The sequence below is a fragment of the Loxodonta africana genome, chromosome 3 (assembly GCF_030014295.1).
Source record: "Loxodonta africana isolate mLoxAfr1 chromosome 3, mLoxAfr1.hap2, whole genome shotgun sequence".
Taxonomy (NCBI): Eukaryota; Metazoa; Chordata; class Mammalia; order Proboscidea; family Elephantidae; genus Loxodonta; species Loxodonta africana.
Window position 1 is genome coordinate 150,608,077 of NC_087344.1, and position 5,536 is coordinate 150,613,612.

Genomic DNA, 5,536 nt, shown 5'->3' on the forward strand with positions numbered 1-5,536 from the left:
GACAAGGATGTGGAACAACTGCAACCGGCTTTGCTGGTGAGAAACCATCCTAGGGGACCCTTTGGCAGCTTCTATCAAGGTTAAACTGGCACCTATCCTTTGATCCAGGAGTTCCAGTACTTGAAGGGAAATGGATGCACGTGTCCACACAAAGACTCAGGCGAGCATACTCATAGGAGCGTTTTCACAATAGCCGAAACTGGAAATAGCCCAAATGTCCATCGACTGTGGTTTACTCACACATTGGAATAACATCAACAATACTACAATGAAGAAGTGATAGACAAACAACATAGACATATCTTGAAAACATAATGTTGTGTGGAAAAAAAGAAGTAGAATCAGACACAAAAAATGTGCTTTCATTCATGTGCATTTCAAGAACAGGCAAAACTAATCTCTGGTGAGAGACCTCAGAAGAGTGATTAATTAAACCGGGAGGGGGTAGGGGATGGGGATTACCCAGAAAGGAGCTCCTTGGACCTTGGTGGGATGATGGAAACTTTCTGTAACTTGATTACATTTGTCAAAATTCAGTAATTGTTCACTAAAGATTTCTGTATTATTGTTGTTAGGTGCTGTCGAGTCGGCTCTGACTCGTACTGACCGTATGCACAACAGAAGGATACACTGCCTGGTCCTGCACCATCCTTACAATCGGTATGCTTGAGCCCATTGTTGCAGCCACTGTGTGAATCCACCTTGTTTAGGGTCTTCCTCTTTTCTGCTGACCCTGTACTTTGCCAAGCATGATGTCCTTCTCCAGAGACTGATCCCTCCTGATAACATGTCCAAAGTATGTAAGATGCAGTCACACCATCCTTGCTTCTAAGGAGCATTCCGGTTGTACTTTTTCCAAGACAGAGTTATTCCTTCTTCTGGCAGTCCATGGTATATTCTATATTCTTCGCCAGCACCACAATTCAAAGGCATCATTTCTTCTTTGGTCTTCCTTATGCATTGTCCAGCTGTCACATGCATATGATGCGATTGAAAATACCATGGCTTGGGTCAGGTGCACCTTAGTCTTCAAGGTGACATCTTTGCTCTTCAACACTTTAAAGAGGTCCTTTGCAGCAGATGTACCCAATCAATACAGCGCGTCTTTTGATTTCTTGACTGCTGCTTCCATGGCTGTTGATTGTGGATCAAAATAAAATGAAACCCTTGACAACTTCAATCTTTTCTCTGTTTATCATGATGTTGCTCATTGGCCCAGTTGTGAGGATTTTTTTTGTTGTTGTTGTTGAGGTGCAATCCATACTGAAGGCTGTGGTCTTTGATCTTCATTAATAAGTGATACTCATACACTTCAATAATGTACTGTTAGCATAAAAACTGAGGGACAAGCGGTGAGGGACATGGCCCGCAAACGGACTATGGCAGGAAGTTTGGATTTTACTGTAAACGCTTTAAAAGTTTATTCTGGTTTCGTGTACAAAAGCCCAGCTGGTATTTGAAATACCTTTACCAGGAAAACGGTTATGACCACATCATCTCAACAGTGGAAGGTACTTGTTAGGCTGAGTGAGAGGCATTTCACCTTTTGCAGGTTTCCCTTAGACCTGGCTCCAGGTATGCACGCTGTCGGGGTTCCTTCCCTTCTGACCTCTAGCTGTAAGGCCCGCTGCCTTCTAGTTCTAGGCGCAGATGGGGAGCGATGCCCGTGCGGGAATGAACTGCAAACCAAACGAAGCGCGCCAGTGAGTGACAAAATTAGCGCCAGACACTGCCGTGACTCGGATTCGAACCGAGGTTGCTGCGGCCACAACGCAGAGTACTAACCACTATACGATCACGGCGCACCACAAACTTGTCAGCGCTCACTGGTCTTTAAACTTTTTTGACATAAAAACATTCACACTGTTTTGTTCTTGAACAGCCACAGGTGCTCTGCTTTTCTCTCACTTCTTGCCATCTCTCAGCTCCTCCCTCCCCATTGTGCTGCAGGATAGAAACCTTTCTCTCCTCCCCAGCACTTGGCCCGAGCCTCTGCACCTGCCTCCTGAAGGTCTTGTTCTCGCCCACGCCTCCCTGCTTTCCTTCGCCCCTCTTCACCGCTCCCCTTTCCGCGCTCCGGCCCCACCTACCGCAAACGAGGCGAGCGGGGGGCTTCCATGGTGCGGGCGGGCGAAGGCGGAGCAGCAGTGTCTTGGACCCTATTGGGGTCAGGCAGGAGTTGCAGACCCGGGGTCTCCGGGGGTCGCAGGCAACTGCGGCGGAGGAGGAACAAGGAGGGGCGAAGGCAATTCGGCTGCCCTCCTAGCTTCAGACTCACCCAACGCACTGATTTTAACGCGATGAACAACACCGTTTGTCACCCCAACCTGCCGGATTTTCCGAGGGTTTGTACAGGTCTTACTGCAGAAAGCCGCTGGCACCGTCCAGTGATTCAAAGGTGTTCACTCCTTGTACAAAGAGGTGTGGTTACTCGTGGTCTCTGTGGCGGAATCGGTTAGTGCGTTCGGCTGTTAACCGTAAAGGTTGGTGGTTCGAGCCCACCCTACTGTCCTCTTTGTTTGGAAACTGAGAACTCGGAAATGACTGAAAGAATCATGGGAGTTGTTTTTGACTAAGAAGTTTTTTTTTCCCTCCATATTATTTATTTGTAGTGTTATTTATTTAAGCCCCGGCGGCGTAGTGGTTGGAATCCCTGGTGGCGTCGCGGTTAACTGTTATGGCTGCTAACAGAATGGTCCGCAGTTCGAATCCGCCAGGTGCGCCATGGAAACTCTATGGGGCAGCTCTACTCTGCCTTATAGGGTCGCTATGAGTCGGAATCGACTTGATGGCCCTGGGTTTCTGGTTTGGGTTGGTGTAGTGGTTAAGTGCTACGGCTGCTAACCAAAAGGTCAGCAGTTTGAATCCACTAGGCGCTCCTTGGAAACCCTGTGGGGCAGTTCTGTGTCCTATAGGTTCGCTATGTGTCCGAATCGACTCGACAGCAACGGGTCTGGTTTCAGCATTATTTATTTAACCCTCGCCATATACTTAAAAAAAAAATTTTTTTTCTATACTTTGGAAATTAAATTGGTTCTATGGTTTTATAATTACAAGAAAAGTTATAATCACCATTAGTTAGCTATCTATTTATAATCCCTCGTTCTGTTTCTTTAGCAACCCTCACTAAGACTCCCATTAATTTGAGAAATCCCAGGTCAATGGCAGTGGTTCCCACTATCCTTCATAAAATCGCCACCACAGAATGCTTTCAGGATGCAAGGACAGGTCCCTTAAATGTATTTCTCACATACTTGTTAAAGGTAATGTCTTCCTGACCGTACCTGGGGCTGTAGATATGGGTGAATGAACATGTCTTACGTGATAAATTTCCTGTAGCTTTTTAATCCCCCTAAGGCTTTCGGTATTTTCCTCTACAATAAATGCATCAAAGACGCTCTGGCATTTCAAGTTCATGTACTGTAGGCCACCTTTAGGTGCAAGTTTTCAGTCAACTGCTTCAAGTGAACAATTTAGAATTGCCGGCAGCTGCTCAAAACACAGTGGCTCCAGAATTTCTATCTAGTGCACCTATGTCAATAAGTAAACCTAGCCGTATCCAACATTATGTTCCTTCCGCCCTGCTTCTAACCCCTTAGAATCCATTTCCATAGATACACCCCAGGATTTAGGTTCATATAAAGTGGCATAAATCTTGCAGTACTTCTGGTTGTATTGCACCTTCCTATGGGTCATCACAGTTTGTGCATTTCCCTCTGGGACTTACTGGGACTCGAGTCTGATTCTAGATCTAAAGCAATGAGAAAAAGTAGCACTCCGTTTTGAGGAGTAAAGAGCAACTGTTTCTGCCCGGTTTTGAACCGGGGACCTTTCGTGTGTGAGGCGAACGTGATAACCACTACACTACAGAAACACCCGGGAAAATTTTATGCTGCTCTTCTTTAACTTTTGTTGCTTTCAGTGGACGAAATTCAATCCCAGTTCGAAATTCCACTGCCAGCAGCAGTCCTGGAAAGGGCCTCAGTAAGCACCAAGCGAACCAAGGCTCACTGCATTTGCCTTGACTGGTCATTTCCCTCAAGGCTTAGCTTTAATGCCTCTTTGTTATCTCTTTCTCTTGTTCCTGCCACTTTCGTTTGCTTTTGGTGTGAGAACTCAAAGCAAACGTGTGGGGCCCCACTGTCCTTGTTTCGAGGGTAGGCGAGGAACCCTAAGCCAGGGAATATCGGAAGGCTCAGTCTCCTTTGCCCAAAGGGGTCGCTCGGTGCTTCCTGAGGCCCTTTTCTTTTTCAGTGTCAGCTTGTGGAGAAGGTTCAGGTGATAGAAGAGAACAAAGGGAACCTTTAGAACTCTCAGGAACTAAAACTAACATAAAGGATGTCTTGTTTGGTGCCCCGCCTCCCAACAACCAGATGAGAATTGTATCCTGGTCTGAAATCTGATTTAGAGCAGAGAAATGAGGTCTGGCTAAAGATGCTGAGTAATTGGAAGTCTTCTTGCAGTTTTTTTTTTTTTTTTTTTTTTTTCCTTTTTCTCCTTAGAAGGCTATTGCCGAACACTTGTCTATCCGCAAACAAAACCTGTTTCCGCCCGGTTTCTAAACAGGGACCTTTCGCGCATAAGGCGAAGGTGATAAGCACTGCACTTCGGGAACCAGGCGAGTGAGCTAACCTAAGAATTTGTCCAGGAAAATTGTAGGACCTGCAGTTTTCAAGTACTTTGGCTTCCAGCACAGGAAATTCAACTACATTTGAAATTCGACTGCCAGCAGCAAAGTGCTGGAGAAAGCCCTCGGGAAAAGCACCAACAATCCCTCAGGCAAAGGAGTCTGCAGCTTCGGTTAGGACATAAAGTAGTTTTCTGCGCCGGATTAAAAAAAAAAAATTTTTTTTTTTTTTAATCTGTTAAACTAGGACTTGGAGGAGGGCCCTGCCCCGAGAGCTTCGAGATCCCGCAGCTCATTAGAGTTTCCATTTTCAGAACAAAGCTCCTCTCGGGCTCTCCAGCTCCCCACAGCCCAGGAGCTGTGAAGGCTCTCACCCCGGGGCTTCGGACCAGCGCCTCGGTGGCCCCTTTAATGGCGCTGGTTCCATGAAAAGATGTGCAATGTTATTCATCCCCCCCACTTGCTGGTAGTTGCCATGGAGTTGGTTCCGACTCATGGCGACCACATGAGTGCAGTGCAGAACTGCCCCATAGGGTTTCAAGGCTGTAATTTGGTGCTGCCGTGGTTAAAGCGCTTGAATGCTAACTGAAAGGTCAGCAATTCGAATCCAGGAGCCACTGTGCGGGAGAAAGATATGGCAGCTTGCTTCTGTAAAGATCACAGCCTTGGAAACCCTATGGGACAGTTCTACTCTGTCCTATAGGGTTGCTATGAGTCAGAATCAACTGGATGGCAACGAAGCGCCTCTGCGTGGGTTCCAAACACAAACCTTTCAGTTGATAGCCGAGTGCTCAACCGTTTGGCAGAAAACCGGAAAACAAGCATTGCTGAGGATGTGGAAAATTGGAACCCGCACTGTTTGCTGAAGGAATTGTAAAATGGTACAGCCTCTGGAAATCCGTTTGGCAG

General features: G+C 46.7%; 2 non-coding genes across 2 annotated transcripts; both read right to left on the reverse strand.

The window, feature by feature from the left end:
• Positions 1-1,730: 1,730 nt before the first annotated feature.
• TRNAH-GUG (transfer RNA histidin (anticodon GUG)) lies at positions 1,731-1,802 on the reverse strand. Its single transcript has one exon. It is a non-coding gene; the product is annotated as a tRNA-His (tRNA).
• Positions 1,803-3,801: 1,999 nt separating this feature from the next.
• On the reverse strand, positions 3,802-3,874 carry TRNAV-CAC (transfer RNA valine (anticodon CAC)). The gene has a single exon. It is a non-coding gene; the product is annotated as a tRNA-Val (tRNA).
• Between the last annotated feature and the right edge of the window lie 1,662 nt (positions 3,875-5,536).